This window comes from Alexandromys fortis, unplaced genomic scaffold, assembly GCF_014885135.2.
Source record: "Alexandromys fortis isolate MF-2015 unplaced genomic scaffold, M_Fortis_MF-2015_v1.1 scaffold_87, whole genome shotgun sequence".
NCBI classification, from domain to species: domain Eukaryota; kingdom Metazoa; phylum Chordata; class Mammalia; order Rodentia; family Cricetidae; genus Alexandromys; species Alexandromys fortis.
The window spans coordinates 3,062,328-3,081,680 of NW_026067971.1; the positions used below are offsets into that span (position 1 = coordinate 3,062,328).

The 19,353-nt window shown below is 40.9% G+C and overlaps 1 protein-coding gene across 2 annotated transcripts in view; it reads left to right on the top strand.

Moving 5' to 3' along the window:
* Arhgap24 (Rho GTPase activating protein 24) overlaps positions 1-19,353 on the top strand; it is a 365,808-nt gene that overhangs the window by 46,895 nt on the left and 299,560 nt on the right. The window lies entirely within an intron of this gene.

Here is a 19,353-nt window from a genome sequence, read left to right on the forward strand (position 1 = left end):
TATATATATATATACATAAATATTCTTCTGTCCAACTCCTTAACCTTCATGTTATTTAGTACTTCACAGTCTCCTTTTCCTATAATATCCTTGAAAGGAGACTAAGGAGGTTATAAGAGACTTTGTCAAAAATTTTAGCTGTGTATTTGTTTATGAATATATCCCATCTCTACCATTGCAGTCCTAGATGTCTGAGACTCTATTTCCTTAGCTGTTTCCTTGTTGCTGTTTTGAGGTGTGATCATGCTAGTTTAGATTTGATAAAGGATGCTTAAAATAAATTCCATACTAGCTCAGAATTGAGAATAACAGATGGTTATTTATTTAGGGGCAGACTCACAAATCATAATCCTCTGCTGGAACAGAGAACAGAAACTGAATCCCGCAGCCAGAAAAGAGGACGGACACATGCTTTATATTGGCATAAATAGTAAAAGAGGCCACGCCCCCGTGGGCAGTTAACTTAAAGGCTACTGGCTGTAGGATTTCCTACAGCATGGACTCACTGTTCCTGTTTGTGCATTTTCCATTTAGTTCACTTTCAATCACTCTGAAACCTTTTCCTTAAACCTATGAATCTACTGCTGGTATGGAATTCCCCTTGTATACCATTGGTTAATAAAGAATCTGCTTTGGGCCTATCCCAGGGCAAAATAGAATAAGGTGAGAATTCCAAGAAAAGGTAGAGAAGAAAGTAGGAGGAGTCAGGGAGAAACCATGTAGCCACTGCAGGAGAAACATGCAGGACAAAACCTTACTGGTGGGCCAAAATCTCGTGGCTATACACACATTAATAGAGATGGGTTAATTTAAGATAAAAGAGTTAGCCAGGAATGTGCCTAAGCTAACAGGCCAAGCAGTTTTGTAATTAGTAGTTTCAGGTTTGGGCAGCTGGGAAATTAACAAGCAGCCTCTGACTACAACTGCCATTCTCTCAAGTTGCCTCCTTAGTCTCCAGTCAGTGAGCTTGGCTCTGCCCTCTTTCTGCCACGTGCTCTCACTATGTGTTTATTTTCGACACAACACTGATTTATTCCTCGGCTATTCCTTCCCTGTTTCTATTACTTGGCTTTTGGATGTTGAAGACATGATATTCTGTGTGGGTCCTCCCAGTTGGTAACATTTTGTGTCTGGAATTGTTTCTTTTGACAGGTGAGCCATGACTCAGTTCACGTTCTCAGTCTTCAGTGTTTACTCATGTTCATTCATTTAACAAATGTGATGACATGTCGGAGGAGGGCCCGCTCCTCCTACAACGACATTGTTGATGCCCATATCTTATACACCAGCAAAAACTATGGCTCTCAAAGAACTTAGGGTGTACTCAATGGTTACGGCCTATTATTAGACACTAAGAAAAAAAGCACACACGTAAATATAGAAGTCTATCTCTGGCCAGTATCACAGAGTTGGGGTATGTGAGGGTAAGAGCTCATACCAGCTTCTTGTCAAGACAGACAGCAAATATGAATGGGGAAGTTCATGTTGTTTTCATCTCAGTCATTTGGATGACCTATGCGTGATTTCACTTGTGAATGATGTGTCATTTTTGAAATGAAAATGACACACACCCCCAGGAATTTTAGATGGGTGAAATCTCAGCGCTTCTTTCCATCTATCGTTCATCATACAAATGCTGCATTTTGTTCTTACTCATGCCTCGAGTGTGATTATGTTTGTACATGTTGTCTGTTTGTTAAAAAGTGATGCCAAGAAAACAAGTCTGTATTTTCAGTACAGATTCTCCAAGTATTTTCAGTTCCTTGATGGCTGAATTGTTGTATTTAGAACCTGAAGTCACGCAGGGAATACTATCAGCATGCAAGAAAAGCAATATTTCTTTATGCTGGTTATGTTGTGTGAACTAAATTGACTATAGCTCTTGAGGAAAGGTGAAGAAGAATTGCCTCTTATAAAGCTGTCAGTGGCAAAGACTGTTATGTAGTTTAGGTGATTTGAAGGGTATTGCCTTTTTGTAATTTAAAGCACAAAAACACACTGCTGTGTGTGTGACTGTTTATAATTATGCAGTGAGAATCTCGTCTTAGCATTTCAGTTCATCGTTGGTCTTATAAAGTTCTTCGAAATTAGTCAGTGTTGAAGGTCATAGAGAGGTGTTGAATTTCTGCTAAGCACAGTATGAAGATCTTGAAGGTCATGGGGATGGCTTGCATTTCTGCTGAGGACAATGTGGAATACCTTGGCACATTTTAAGCAACATTAACTAGCAAACTCCTCATTTCACTAATTTTCTCATGGAAAAATATTCAGAGAAGGAAAATAACCATTATTAAGTGCCAAGCTGTGTTGAATTTAAGACAGCCCACTGTTGACTTGTTTTGAGTCTCCTTATCATTCACAAGGTTGCATGGTGCAATGGTTTACACAACATTGTTTTTGTTTTTTTTCTTTTTTTTTTCTTTTTGAAGTCTGCAAGTCTGTTGTTAAGATAAGCCTGAATACTAAGACACAATGATTTAGTTTCCCTTCTTGTGCCCAAACATTTATATTCTCATGCTTTCTTTTTTCTTTGGCTTTGACTCTGCTCTTAGGTGGAAGGTTCCTAGTTTGAGCACTACACCTTTAGTATGAAGTAATGTGAGAGAAAAAAAAAACAAAGAGGCAATTAAACCGTGAAAATCTGTAGAAGATGACACAAGGTCCATAGGGAAAACTAAGATGAGTATTATTGAATTTTGAATATGTTCTCTAGTCTAGGCTGGGTTTAATATCTAGATGAAGTACTATTTATTTATATTGTTAAAATCCTGTTTTTATATTTTCCTCTGTTGGTATAATAAGCTCAGAAAACTTTTAAGATCATACTTAATTCTTGGTCTTGGTGAGATGCTAGGCTGGACACCAGACTCCTATCTAGCATTTGGTAGACACAGTTTCACTGGTAGACATTATTTTCTTTATCAAAGTTTTGCTTCTAAAGACTTATTTGGAATTGGGAAGCATATCAATAGTCATTAAATGCTCTTGGGGGGAAGCCAGTGTTGTAATTAAACTATTCAGTTGCCCAAAGTTGTTATTGTATACTTTAGTGCCAAGCTTTGCTCCCTTCACTTCTAATGCAGAGGCACTTTTTCAAAAGTGTGCACATGTGTACCGAGTTTAAAAGACAGCCCAATAATTTAGAGAACATATTGACAAAGGAAATGCATTCAACCATATAAAAAATCACCAATCACCATGACCACTTTGAGAAAAAAACAGGAATTGTTTTGTTCTCTTGATCAGCATTAACCAGGATCAGGGAGCACCACAGAATATTCTACATCTCGGCCTACTTAAAGAGTAAACCTGGATGAACTGCGAGTGTTCATTTCACTGTTGCGGTTTTACTTGAGGGTCTAACTGCAATGACTTAACACTGTACTCTGAAAGCGTGACTTCAGCACAGGAAGGTATTCAGTGACTGAGAATATTCTAATTCAACAGTTAATGTTTTATATTATTATTGCTAGATGCTGATCTTCTAATGCAAAGTTAATGTTACTGCCTGGTACTAATGGACCAGCTCTGCATGTCAGAACTCTGGTATACTTCACCTTGTTAAACACGTAGGTGTCCTGGTGGGTTTGGTCAAGATAGCCACTGCCTCTTTTCCAGTTAATGCTAATGAATATTTAATATGTACAATAATTGAATTTGTGGAGAATTATACGATTGTGTAAATGGTAAATATATGATAGAATAGGAGAACTTATTTACAAGATGAGAAAATATCTGTCTTTGAAGTTGGCAGGCTGTGAGACCAGTAGCAAAATACTCAGTTTATCCTTGTCAAAACTCCAAGCACACAAAAGCATTTCTTGTTTTTTATCAAACTGAGAATGACATGGTTCCCTGCGTCTTTTAACAGCAGCACCAGGGAGAGTTATGTCCCTTCTTTCTAACGCTTCGTTAGAAAACCAACAGAAAAAGATAATAAAAGCAGAGAAGAAGACACAGTTTTAACCAGTAATTTATTTAAATAAAGCCGATGGACTACTTCATGACTTTATATGGTTTTGCCTTATCTTTTTCAAGCATTATTTTTACATGAATTAAAAGAGCTATTTTAATATGAGTTTGATGGAATACTTAACTCAGGTAAAATATTGGTTAAAAATAAATAGCTACCACCTCTAACATAAATTCTAAAAACAATCACAAGGAAGTCTTTAGAGGAAGCTGTGCGGGCCATGGCAGAGCTGGGCTTACTGACACCTTGCCCACAGCAGAGCATTTTGCTATATTAAATTGCCTAAGTGAGAGGAAACAGTGTTTGTGCCTTTCCATGTGAGATGCTTTCTGCCCTTTTGACTGTGAAAACCAAAACATGTGTTTTTAAATAGATTAATTTGTTTTCTGCCATGAAAAATAATGTTTATTTTCTAATGTCCTTGCTGTGACTAGCAGGAACCTTCATTTTGAAGAATTGCCACATTCTTAAAATAATCTGTGCAATAATTATTTAGTATTTATGGAGATTTTTTGAAAGCACACATGTGCTACAAGTCCTTGATATGCACATGTATCAATATTTATAAATAAACATAATCAAATAAAAATTAAAAACTTGACATCCAAAAGAACAGACAAGTAGAGTGTCCAGAGACCCTTTATAAATACCATGACTCATTCCATCCTGGGCTCTCTTCACTCAGTATCTAAGAAGAGCTTTGTCTTGGTTTTGGTCTCTACTGCTGTAACAAAACACCATGACCAAAGCAGCAAGGGAGAAACATGTTTGTGTCCACCAACACTTCCACGCCACAGTCCGTCACAAGGAGTCAGGGCAGAACTTAAGGCAGGAGCCTGGAGGCAGGGTCTGAAGCAGAAGCCACGGAGGACCAATGCTTACTGATTTTCTCTCCAAGGCTTACTCGGCCTGTTTATATACTCCGCGGCCACCTACCTACTGATAACACTCCTCAGAATGGACTAGACGATCTCATGTCAATCCCTAATTAAGATAATTAATTATAGTACAATCTTATGGAAGCATTTTCTCAGCTGTGGTTCCCTCATCTAAGATAACTCTAACCTGAGTCAAGATGATAATAAATTAATCAGGACAATGGCAAAATTATCTAATTTCCTCTTAATAATAAGCCACACCCCTGACCCCTGAAGTGATGGCCCCCTTGTCATTTAACTTGCTTGCTTCCAATGTTGTCACTGCTGATTTTAGTTGGAGAAGATAAAGTGAGCACTGCATGTCAGGGTGGAAACCTGACTGGTGACCTCATGGGAAACTCTCTGGAAAGGTCGTGGGTAGCTAATCAGGCCAGAAGGGACGTCTGAAAATGAGGCTTCTTTTGAACCTACGTCATGCAGTTGGACAGTATAAAACTTAATATCAGGTGATGGTCAGCCTGGCACCAACTTTGAGAGGCCGACCCTTGGAAGTTTTGACATTGGGGATAAAGTGACATTATCATTCAGATGTGTAGGAAAGGGAGGCAGCCCTGTGGTGGGGCAATGAAGCTGCTGAAGGCGTGGAGGGGCCGGAAAGGACAAAGTGAAGGGAGGTGTTAGCTGTGGAAGAATGAGATCTTGGCCTAGGTGAGAGAGGAAAGCGAATGGCTGAGTCTAGATTACTTAGGATTTTTTAATGATGAAACTATTGCTAATGGGGTTATTAGTACTGCAAGATTTGGAATGGCTTCTGAAGAACAAAGCAAGCCTAAATGTTGTTTGAGGAAGTACTTTTTTTTAACTAATTGGAAATTGACTACCTGTTTCTGTTACATTAGATATTATTGCATCTCATATTTAATTATTCTATAAAACCTCATGTTCATCATAGAAACCAGAACACCCTACAGTCCTTAAAATTCACGCATTTATTTTTGTTTATATATATGTATGTATGTGTGTATGTATATGTGTATATATGTAAATATATATACACACACATACAAGCATGAGGGGCTTCCTGCAGGTGTCACGGCAAGCAGGAAAATGAACCCCAATTTGGTTTATACTGACCACATCAACCTGGATCAAACTTCTGGTAATCCGATGCCAGGTGGTTTATTGTCAATATATTTAAATACATTATAATTCTGAAAAAATGATTCCTGGTTACTGCAATTCCCAGTGCACATGGAAGCATAATGACATCGGAACTCAACTCAGGGTACATGTCATATCTTCCAAAAAGATGGGTTCTAGATCCAGATTACCTGCATTAGTTTAAGGGCCTAGGGGAGGATGTGGCTTGGGCTTGGTCATACAGATAGGGTAGAGGTCTGTTGGGCTGTTAGTTACCTCTGGTCCTGGCTGGAAGAGCTTGATATGGCCTGGCCCATCAGATCACCTTCAATTCTCAGCTTTCTGGGTGTATGAAAGGTTTTTCATCTTTTTATTGAAAAGACAATTCTGCCTGCTTAATATTCCTGGCTTCCCTGGAGCTCTGTGGGCAAGGACCTTGTGCTCCCAACACATGCACACACACCTACATACTTGCAGTCCTTGGGATGGAACCTGAAGCAGCATGCATGCCAGGCAAGAGCCTTACTACTGAGCCACATCCTGGGTCTCCACTGCAGCTTTCCTTTTATGCTCAGGCTGTCGTTTAAGTTGTGCTAACATACTAGAATTTTCACAAGTGACATCCACTTACGTTGAAATTAGCGAAGAGCTAACATAGCTCCACGAAAAGTAAATATTGTGAGAACATCCCACCAATGGCTGGTTAATTTCTTCTTAGCATTTTATTTTATGGCACACAGCCTGAAGCTTTGGTCTGGGAAATATGCAGCTGCCAGCCCTCTGTTCCATTATTCATGCCTTCTTTATGGGGGAAACCCCAGGAAACACGAGATAATGGGCCGGGTAAGCCTAAGGGTGCTGTTGAGAGCTTAATAGGAAAAAGGGAAAACTGAAAGTTAAAGATCTGGGTGTAGAAGATGTTCCTGTCTTTTCTTCTGATCTGGGTGTAGAAGATGTTCTTGTGTCCCCTCTCTGATCTGGGTGTAGAAGAAGTTCCTGTCTCCCTTTCTGGATTCCTGCAGATCAGCTTTTACTCTTGGATGGCTGCACCACTTTAGAAGTGAGTCTTTCAAGACTACATATGCATTTGATGAAAAGTTGAGTGTGTGTGTGCACAAGCAAGCACACATGTGTGTGCAATTGCTTTGTGAGGCAATGTCTCTGACTGAAAATACAATAACAATTCCTAATCCTTATTCTCATGACTTTCAGCTCTCTTAGGTAATTCCACTGCCAATTAAGAGTCTTTGCTAGACACTGTTCAGTATTTTAGTTTTTCTCAGCCTGGGAAAGTCTTGCTTGAGTTTTGCATGAGTAATTTGCCAGGGTCTAGGGATGTCTAGATGACCTAACCAGGTGACTATAGATGCCAGAATCTGGAGTAATGGAGCACATACCACTCACATTATAATAGAATCCTTAGCCCCCAGGTCTTAGTAATTTTCTCATCAAGATGACAGCACTCCTTAGCTGCTTTTCTTTACAAGCACAAAGCAGTTTATGGCTCTCATTGATCATTTTCAATAAAAAGACCAGATCCTTTGGGGCCCAGATTGAGGACATTGCTGTGTCATGGCTGTCTTCTTCGCTGGTCTTCACAAATACAGGCTGAATCAGGCCACACCACAGATCACTTCAAAGCTGCAGCTAGCACAGCCATTAGGGAGAGAAACTCTCACATGGAAGGTCTCGTGGATGAAACCAAACACTCAAAATGTTATATGTGTATAGATATCAAGATGAGCAAATTTGAGTGACAGATCCATAACCCGAAACTATGCCCACAAACATATCAAGAATCAAAATCTAAATGTTTAGATTTCAGCACTGAGTCTTGTTTATGACTTACCTTTTGTTCTGGAGTTTTTGAATGCATAGGGCTACTCTATGACAGAGTTTATATGATCTCTGAGAAGCAACGATAGACCAGTGTCTATGAACACATTCTCTTTGGTCATGTTATGTAGGTCCAGATACCCATTTTTTATTTATTTTTTTAAATTTTTATTTATTTATTAAAGATTTCTGACTCTTCCACACCACCACCTCCCATTTCCCTCCCCCTCCCCCGACAGAAATCTCAGGTCCAAATCAGGAGCAGAAGGAGAGAGAGCATGAGCAAGGAACTCAGGACCGCGAGGGGTGCACCCATTTTTTATTTTTAAATACCTACTAATGACCAGTAGGACTACAGGCACCATTTTCTTCTCTAGTTATGATATAGAAATAACATGGCATATTTCACAGATTTATTATAATAATTAGGTGCATGCATACATGTATACACACACACAAGCATGTAGAGTCATCCCTCACTCTGTATGAACTGTTGATTCAAGGACACAGCTACACATTCTGAAATATGCCAAACCTGGTATAAAATAGTATGTGTGTGTGTTTTTTTTATCTATGGATAACATCCATTACTATCATTTATTCAGCTGCTCAAACTGTCCCATATTTGGCCAGCAGGAGCCACTTCATGCTATTCCTATGTTCTTTATATTACTCCATAGTTCTTTAATGTTAATTAGTTTTCTAATACTCTGTGGCCAAGTCCTGGAATCAGATTTTAATCGGAGAGCACTGGCTCTATGTAGAAGAAAGGAACATTTAGAAACCAAGATATGGTCAGGCGGTGGTAGAGCATACATTTAGTCCCATCACTCAGGAGGCAGAGGTAGGCCAGAGCTACACAGAGAAACCCCTCTCTGGAAAAAAAAAAAACAGAAAGAAAAAAGAAGGAAGGAAGGAAGGAAGGAAGGAAAGGGAAGAAAAGAAGAAACCAAGGTGTATACAACTTTGAGCAGCAGTAATTCAATCTTCTAGGCCATCTAGAAGCACAAACATGTCTGATTTTGTTTCTGTATCGACTGCAAACTAAATTCACACGTCTCCAATTCAAAACCGCACTATGCAGTCGAGTTTTCCCTAAGATACCTGGCTTCCTATGTGGTCAGTGTTGATGCTTGTTTGCTCAGTGTGGAAGAACAGAGAAAGGAATTTCAGAATTGCCAACCAGTAATGCAGCAAAAAGGCGAGCATACTGACTCGAGCTCACTCTTTTAAATGGGTTTGAAGAACATTTAATGATAATAACGATGGTGCACTTAGGTAAACAGTTCCTGACTTTAGACAAGTGTCTCTGTGTGTGGAGCTCATAGCCATCAAAATCTAAGACATTTGCAGCATCTCAGATGACTCAAGCTAATACCTGCCCCTAGGTAGCAGGTCTTGTGGGGGATGGGGCATGTTTAGACAATGCTGTGTGTGATGTGATCACACAGTGACCTCTTTCCCCTGTAGTGCCGTGCATTCTTCTCTATGCACATATGCAGTCTCCTTTATCGCCACCTCTCTCAGGGCTTGCAGTTGCTCCCTGTGCTTACCTACTGACGGATGTCATTGAGTTATTTACAGTTTAGGATGACTATGAAACCATACACATGAACATTGCCGTACAAATGTTTCTATGAATATATGGATTCCACTTCTCTATTAAGAACCTAGAATTGGAATTGGTAGATATGAGTAGGAGAATGTTTAACTTGATATGACACGGCTAAGCCTTTGGTCCATGTGTTTGTACCACGTACACACTCTAGACTGGAGGAAACTCTGGGTTATTCCAGGTCCTCACCAACCACTTGGTGCTGTCAGCACTTGTAAATGTTTCCAATGCTAATGTGTATGCAGTGATATCTATGGTCATTTGAGTATCCATTTGTTTGATATCCGGTGATGCTGGGGCATTTTCATGTGATTCTTGAAGCTTTGCATATCTTGCATTGAAAAATACTTCTGAAATCATATGGTCCAGTTAAGATTGCTACTTTTTATTATTAAGTTTTAGGAGGGCTTTATTGTGGACCGACATCTTCTGGCTGATAGATGCTTTGTAAAGATCTCATGACCTCTGTCTAACACGTGCATTGTCTTAAGACAGTTTTTGAACAAACAGAAAATGTTGTTTAAAGTCTACATTATAATTTCATATTGTTGCTTTCTTTCCTATTAAGTCACTTCCTATCCAAGACTGCAAATTTATTTGCCTATGTTTTCTTTTATAAGGCTTGGGTTTCCTATTTTGGTTTAGGGTCTATCTTGAGAGAATACATACCAAATAGTAAACTATATAATGTAAGCCTTGATCTCTGTTAAAGATAAAATTTCTCAGAGATGTTCTGGTGTCTCTTTTTGCTATAAAAAGATTCACTTATGTAACAAACTGGACTAAGGCAAAGAAAATTTGTAAAAATCTCCATTTTTAATCTGCAGGACTTCTTTTTATTTTGAATGAAAGATAATTGAGTATATCCCATTATAGTAAAACTAGCTTGCTATTTGGCTATCTAAAATAAAGCATGAATGAATGATTTTGAGAATTAAAATATGTTCAAATTATGAGGGTAATTAGAGCTCCTTAAATATCATGATTTGACAACTCACCGTCCATTCTGACTGGAATAATCTTGAGAAAGTAGGACAGAAGTTGGATATTTTTTTTTCTCTCTCTCTCTCTACTCTGACATCGACTCCCTAGCTTGTCTAAACTCTAATGAAAAAGTTGTCTTGTCAGTACTTCGGCACGATAAACCACTGTGCAAGTAATTGAGGTTCAGTAATTAGGTCTAGATTTATACACTTAGTGAGCCTAATAATTTTCCTGGTCCTACAGAGAAAGCCCGGCGGTGTTCAGCCCACAGGATTAATTGACAAAGAGGAAGCGGTTCTTATTGGAAATCATTAAGCACCCCAGGCTTTGATGTGAAGGGGAACCCGAAGGTTCAGTGCAGACAAATGGCTGTCTCAGTCAATTGGCCACTTGTCTGTCCTTTGAAGTGTGGTTGAATAACAGGCTAGCCCCACAGAGAGGCTTGGAATGGTAATGGAACCGATAACATTGGATTTTCCCAGGTTGGACCCTCTAAAGGAGCCTAATATGAAAGCAGTGTTTCATGAAGGCTTTTGTGCAAGCTTAAAACATATGCTCATAAGGGAACAAGGTTGGAGGACTCTAATCCTTAGGCCTACAGACTTGCTCTTATGAGAGAGAGGAGGCTCAGGGAGATGGGTTCCCTCGGCAGGGCTTGGCAGTCCTGAGAATCCAAGGAACTGCTTCTCCTTCTGTCCCTTAAATTCAGATGTCTGCTGTATCTCCATTGCTTGCATAACCCCATTATGTCTTAGACTTAGCTGTGGAAATTTCCTGGATACTGCTTTTCAAGACGGAAGTTGACTGTGAACAAGTGGTGTAGAAGAATGCACTAAATTGATGTGTTCGTAAAATTAAGTTTTTGATGATTTTTTAAAAAAGATTAGTCATACTGGTTTAATTAATAAAGAAGGAATTATTCAATGAATGTTTATATTTCCTTGTTCTGGGTTTTTCTTTTTTTAGTGACTATAAGATCAAATGGTAATTGCCTTATATTGGCTTTCTTAAAACTATCACTTCTCCCTGGTGTAGAGAAGGTGGCTTCCTCACCTGTTCCCCTTGGCATTAGTGGCATTCCATCGGTGATACGCCTCAGAGTCCAGTGATAGTTTCAGTTCCTCATTTGTCCACAAAATTAGAGTAGAGTCTCCCTGTCCTTTTCGTGGGTGATGGATGGCCTGCGACCGCTTCCATTGCGGTACTGAGAGGGCATCTAGGTACATACTTACGTGGTTAGCAATGTCTGTCAAGTGGGGAAAAGGGAGCAGGACATCCACAGTGTGTCTGTCAGTGCTCTCTTACCCCCACCATTAGTAAAGCAATTGTGTTGCTCAGTTTCTGTAGGAGAAGGCCCACTTGTTGGTTCCTGGTTGCCCGGCTAGCTTAGCCCAGAAATAACCACACAGAAATTGTATTAGTTAAATCACTGCTTGGCCTATTCACTCTAACTTGTTATTGGATAACTCTTACATCTTAATTCAACCCATTTCTATTAATCTGTATATCACTACAAGGTCGTGGCCTACAAGCAAAGTTTCAGCACATCTATCTCTGGTGGGAGCTCCATCGAGAAGGGTGTCTCTGACTCCACCCTTCTTTCTCCCAGCATTCAGTGCTGTCTTCACAGCCTACCTAAGTTCTGACTATCAACAGGCCCAAAGCAGTTTCTTTATCCATTAATGGTAATGACTACACACAGAGGGGAGTTCCTGCACACAGAGGGGAGTTTCGCATCAGGTTTTCATCTGCTGAAGGTGTCAAGTTCACTTGTGCTTTCCCCTCATTTCTCAGATGGTGATGTAAAGGCAGAAAATACTTGTAGGTGGATTAAAAACTTCCCTCCCCAATTGAATAAAACCTCCTTACCAGGAAACACATTCTCTGCACAAATATTAAATGAAATAAAATATTAGATAAACAACAAACACAAAGCAAATACTTACAGAGGTTATAGTTTATCATTCTCATGAGTCTTTTTTCTTTCAAATGTAAATAATTTCATAAATATTTATTACAACATAAAATGTACATTGAGGTTTATGATGTAGTCCAGCATTTGTCCATTGTCTGACATTTTTAACAATTTAATTTTAAATAATCAAGCAACAGGACCTTTTTGTGCTTCCTCCATAATCGAGCTTCAGATGTACAAAACGATCACCTTGGGTCCTCCAGGACTCCCTGCTGGTGCCCATTCTAAACTTCCCACCCTTAACTGCTGTGCTGTATTTCTCTCTGCTTGTTCCCCTCGCAGATGTAGCCAGGGACTGTTTAAGGCTAACAAGGATTACCAAAGACAGCATTCAGTGAAAACAATCTTCTTTCTTTATTACTTTATAAATAATACCAATCAAAATTTTCACTTCCTCCCCTCCTCCCACTTCCCTCTCATGTCCCCACTCCCCCTTCCTCCCCCTCCAGTTCTAAGAGAGGGCAGGGTACCCTGCCCTGTGGGAAGTCCAAGGCCCTCCCCCCTCCATCCAGGCCTAGGGAGCTGTACATCCATATAGACTAGGGTCCCCAAAAGCCAGTATGTGCAGTAGAGACAAATCCCAGTGCCATTATCAATGGCTTCTCAGTCTACTCCAATTATCAGCCACATTCAGAGGGTCCAGTTTAATCCCATGCTCATTCAATCCCAGTCCAGCTGGATTTGGTGAACTCCCATCTCACATCTTCTCCTGTGCACTGTTGTTGGTTAATGTTTGTATTTGCAAAGTCTTCTCTACATCCAGACTCTTGTGTGAATCTGAAACTACATGATCCATTTTTTAAAAACCATTTTCTGCCGGGCAGTGGTGGTGCACACCTTTAAACCCAGCACTTGGAAGGCAGAGGCAGGTGGATCTCGGTGAGTTTGAGGCCAGCCTGGTCTACAAGAGCTAGTGCCATGCTGTTTGACAGTTTTGGATCTCAGGGTTGTTCATGCACCAACACACAGCTATGCATCTGAGAGCGACTTCATGCCCCTTCTGCTCTGTATCCTGAATAGAAACAAAGCAACATAGGGTGCTGATATGTGGGAGACATGGATAAACAAGTGAGACAAAAACAAAAGCGGAGAAGGCAGGATGATGTGTAGGAATGGAGGGAAAGGCAAGACACTCCCGTGTGTCCTCGGGAGTAAGGTGACATTTGAGAAGACTCACAATGAGGATGAGCAAGCCGTTCAAAGCCATGAGGGCAGCATTCTGGGAACGGTAGAGGGGATCACACAGGCCTTCCAAGACCAGGCCCAATATTTTGGAGTTACCTCTGAGTGTAAATGAGTAATTATTGACAAAGTACAAACATTATGATATCATGACCTGATTTGTTTTCTCAAAGGAAACTCTGCTTTCATGGATAGAATGTGTGATATTGTTGCAGGAAGAGCAGATGCAGGGAGCAGAGAGAAAGCCAGGAGAGTAATTCAGGAAGAGGTGTGAGAGTTCTGGGTTTGTATAGGGTGTTGTCTACAATTCTGAAGTGGTTCTCTGTCTCCGTACACTTGCCTTCATATGAATGGACATGTATCTCTTTGTGCATGTGTGAGGCAGGGGCACGTGGGGAGGAGATTCCATTTAGGCTTGAAATACACAGTCATGCTACACTAGTTTGTTTTCTATTTTACAAAACAAGGTCCTTGAACCTGGATCACTAATAAAGAATTCCTTTAGTTCCTGGGGAAGGAGGCTGGAAGTCATTGTGTATGTTTTTTATAATGTGAACTGTATAGGAAGGCTATGTGTTGGACTTTAGAAATCTAACCAATAAAATATTAATAACATGCTTGACAAAGTAGCATGGTAGGAATACCTACAAAACAAAGTTTTGTTTCTGTTGTTTATTTTAGCAAAAAAGAGAGAGAGCAGAGTATCCAGTTAAATGCCAGGTGTCCGTGGTCACATGCTGTGTGTGATGTAGTAGCCTCATAAATGAGTTTGGCTTCCCCTCTCTGAAAAAAAAAATGGTGATATTTGGATGTGACCAAAATTACTCTAGAAAGCCCCATAAACACCTTGTAAATTGCAGTGTTTTGCCAGTGTTGCCGATTTTCATTTTCTTTCCCAGGATAGAACAGATACTGTCAGACCCACAGCAATCCTCTGTGCCAAGGGTCTGTGAGGCCTGGGGTCATGGCGTTCAGGCTCTTGAGCTTCCACTAGGGCCGTGAGACCCCATCTCATCCCAGCCTTGCTGCACTCAGCGGCTGTAGAACTGCAGCTTCAGAAAGCTGAGGCCCTCCTGTGCGGAGTGGGGAGCAGGGGCAGGCATCGCCTAGGGGTCGATTGTACTTTCCCGTTGTTCTTGCTTCCTCTTCTCTTTTACTTCTGTTCCTTACATCTCTTTTCTTGTATTTTCTGGACATGTGTAGTTGAATCTATATGGCTAAATTGGGATACATTAAAACCCTGTGGCATCTGGCAATCCTATTTCTATGCAGTTTTGTAAATGTATCCTCTGTTGGAATGAAATCACCAATCTAAGTTCCTGCATGTGTCTTTGAGTCTGGAAAATTCTGTTAGGGAAATGAATTCCCTTCTGATCATACCACATGTTCCTAGTTCCTCTGCTTGCAAAAGTGACTAAATCAGCGGATGCAAAGTCAGTTTCTGTCACTGAACAATTGGCGGCCACAAGGTCATTAAATGATGGAGCATCCTCAGCCCTGACATCTCCTAGGAACCATCATCATGAAGGCTTTCCCCAAGAGTGACATCAAGATGCTGGCTAACTTTTCAGTTTTCTTTTTTTTTGTTTTAGTTCAGAGCCACCATGCATGCATTCCCATTGCTGTAATACTGCCCTTGCCATGTGATCAGTATTGATCAGTATTGCTGTAATACCGCCCTTGCCATGTGATCAGTATTGATTAGTATTGCTATAATACTGCCCTTGCCATGCTGATCAGTATTGATTAGTATTGATATAATATTGCCCTTGCCATGCTGATCAGTATTGACAGTTGTGACTCTGTTCTGCTTCCTCATGAACCACTCAGTTGCAAGGCCCTGACTCCCCAGAGGGCATCTAGTGAAGTCATACTCTGAGAATGGTAACATATGAAGCACACGTGTCTGATGCTAACCCAGCAGTGGAACATGTATTTACTACCAAAGCTAGAAAGTGAAATTGTCAAGGCTGGTGTTGATTGTTATGTTTTGTAAAGGGCATTCAAAGTTATTCAAGTGTGATCATCCTGACTGCATCTTATTTGAAATCTCCCGTATCAAAGGAAAAGAACCCGAGTCCCTAAAGTACACAACCATCATGAAGACATAAAATACCAAGAAAGAGAGCCCTCCAAGACACGCTTTATAGGACTTCTCTTGTGGTTGTTTCACATTGTGCTGCTTAGATTGCTGTCAGTTTGACACGAGTTAGTCATGTGGGAAGAAGGAGCCTCAGTTGAAAACTTCCTCCCTCAGACTGGTCTCTAGATGGGTGTGTGGGGCATTTTCATGACTGGTGGTAGATGTAGGAGGGCCCAGCTCATTGTGAGGAATGCTACCACTGAGCAGTCGTCTTGGGTTGTATAAGAAAGGCAGACTGAACAAGCCAGTCAGCAACACTCCTCCACAGCCTCTGCTTGAGTTCCTGCCTCCAAGTTTCCTTCTGGAGTTCATGCTCTGACTTGGCTCAGTGACTGACTGACAGGGGCATGTAAGCTAGCTCCCCTGCCCCATACACACAAGTTACTTCTGGTCAGTATTTTTGCGGTTTGTTTGTTTGTTTGTTTGTTTACCACAGCAATAAAAAACAAACTAGAATACACACCACCTCCCCTCCATTCAGACGATGCTTACCGTACCCAGCATGCACTGGGATGCTGTGGTCAGCAAAGCTGTGGCCTTGATCTCATGAAGCTTATGGCTTCTTTGGGAGTTGGGGGTATGACAGACAGTGAAAGAACAATCAAAGAAACAAAAATCCCATAAAATATCTAGCAATTCAGGGAACCATTAGAAAGACAAGTGAGGGGTTAGGGTGGGATAAGAGAGAACACAAAGAGCTGAGTTCATTCATGAGGTGATTCCAGGCAGCCCTGGGAAATTTCAGACTGGGATTCAAGTGAACGGCTATGCAAAGAGGCAGAGAAGGGGCATTCTGGAAAGAGATCGACATAGGTCAAGACTCCAGGCATAAGGGAGCTTGGGGCTTTCCAAATTTAAAAGAACCTGCTGTGGTTATCGTGCACATGTGTGGGACTGGAAAGGGTGGCAGATCGGGGTCCAGAGGTTTCAGGAGGAGATAACGTAGCCATTAGTCACCCAGCACAAGCCCCTAATGCAACACTGATTACTTCAGACATTGATTGGCTTCACCCTGTATCAGATGGACGTCATACTGGATACGGAGGGTAGCTGGATATCTAATGTCCCTATAGTTACGGAATTGCAGAGAAAATAAACTAGAAGAACCCATAGTTGGGAACGAGCTAGCTCCTCCTCTTTATTGTAGAGGTGGGAGAGGGTTTGACTGTTTCTACAAACACCTTGGTTATTTTTGTAAGACTTCAGTTTCTGTTTGGTTTTGTTTCATTCTGTTTTTCTCCCACACAGCAGGAGGCATGGCATTCTTTTCCCCTAAGTCTTTAATAAATCATGTTCCTTTGTTTTAATAATATAATTAGTGTTGCGGAGACACTTTATGATGTATTATAAAGTCATGAAATTAACTGTAGCTTTTCCAGGGTTCAGTAGGCAATGCTTCCCCTGGCTTTAGCTAGACTTGTAAGCAACAGATGCAAGAAGGGCCATAAACCATGTTCTAACACACACATTTTTCCACTAAGGCCGAAAGAGTAGGAAAAAAATGGGAATTGGCTGTGTGCATTTCTTTATTATTGATGGTAGCTTGCTAATTATCTTGCAAATCTTTAGAGGCTGGTTGTTGGTTTTTTTTTTTTTAAGTTAGTAAAATGCTTAAGTTTGAGAGGGAAGATAGATAAAGGCCCCAAAGAAAGAATTAGTTTATTTGTTTGGCTGTAATATATTCTAGGTGTGTGTGTGTGTGTGTGTGTGTGTGTGTGTGTGTGTGTGTGTTGGAATGCTTATTTTACTGTCTTACTTTACAAATAGTTGGTCAAGGATAAATAAATGGTGAAGAAATAAATTGCGTAGTCGGAACAATTTAAACACCAGGAGACAAGAGAAAAGATTGTTTTGGGTGGTCTTACTGTCTAAATTACATCACAGTGTTTTCTCTTCATGGGCTTGCCTGCTTCTATACGCCAGGCCAAGTGCTGTGACAGAAAGGAGTTGAAAGTCCCTGCCCTCAGGGCGTCAGGCGTGACCCAGTCTGCAGACCCTCCACACCCGTGTGGAGTGAGTGTTACTGCAGTCAGCTGTCACTGCCTTGGGAATGCCCTATGGCGGGGGCAGGGAAGGTCTCATCATTCCTTACACACCGCGTGGGGCGGGGTTCAGCGTAGAAAGGGCGCCTGTATGTACTCAATGAGCCTGAGAATGCACAAATGACCCAAATGAAGTATAAAATAGCTTAAAGGAAAAATTGGAGGAAGGATGGAGAATATTGGAATGTCTGCAAGGTGAGGAGACAGAGACCACCTGGAAGATGGTTGAAATGACCAAAATAAAAAGATCAAACCCACATTCAGATTCACTGTTGTACACCAAGTGGAAGAATTACATCCAAAGATCATAAGGAGCCCAGCTGAGATCAGGGAAGTAAGGGCTGGCAAAAAAAAAAAAAAAAAAAAAAAACACCACCACCACCAACAACAACAAAAAAAACCCACCATGGAATTTGTGATTGGGACCTCTGGACATTATAGTTGTTTGAAAACAGGACTAGAAATGAAGATCAGTCCGGAAGCCCATCTTCAGGTGCAAATCAGAATTATTAAATTAAAGGCAGACATGAAAATGCCTTAGTCAGGCCAGTCTGTATTTTGTGAGTTAATTCCGTGTTTGTGACCTCATACAAAGACCCAGGATGAGCTAACACTTCCCATTTCCTGCATAAATGCTTAGAAATAAACACTAGCAAGAAACTGGAGGGAGCCTCTGAGACAGAAAAACACACCGCTTCATTCTTAACCACATCAAAACAGTCTCTTGGTTCTTAACCACGGTTCACAGGGTCTGTTTCCATGGATGCCTCCCCCCCCCCCCAAGCCCACCTCCTACCATCCCCGTGTTTCTACTGTGCAAGTCTGGCTTCCTATGGGCGCTGCTGATTCTCCATTCAGGAGGCTCATTTTCTTGCTCTGTATAGAGTGCATGCCCCTGAGCTCTTTACTCACAGTCTGAAATGGTGCTTAAAGTGTCCTGGAATTTTAATTCCGTCATTCCTGAATTTGAGGGAGCCTGTAGAGAAAAGAAAAATCAACTAGCCATGAAGGATTTCTTTGTTCGTTTGTTTTGTTTTCTTGTTTTCTTTTAAACTTTCTTTACTACACAGACCCCAGGCTGAGAAAACCCTCGGTGGATACTCTGGAGGAAGCAGAGAACAAAACCTAAAAAGATTTTCACATGTGCAAACCAAACTTCTTCCACTGAGGTTTTTAAAATAGTCACTCTAAGCTTTAACATGTGTGGGAATAGAATAGTGCTTGCTCAGGTAACCACAGGCCAGGCTTGCATACGCAGGCCCCCAGCACTGCACAGCAAGCACACAAGCCTAGATGCTGAAAACCTCTAGAACTTTCTCATTCTGTAGCTCTACTCGGGAAGAAAGGGTTCTCACCCCCAGTGTGAAGGCAGGCAAGTATACCAGGCGCTTTCTTTTTGGGCACACCAGTGACAGGTCTCTGGTCAGCATTTAGAAATCCAGTCAGTGAGTTGATACACATTCTGTTTATCTCTTTCTTTCTTTCTTTCTTTCTTTCTTTCTTTCTTTCTTTCTTTCTTTCTTTCTTTCTTTCTTTCTTTCTTTCTTTCTTTCCTTCCTCCCTCCCTCCCTCCCTCCCTCCCTCC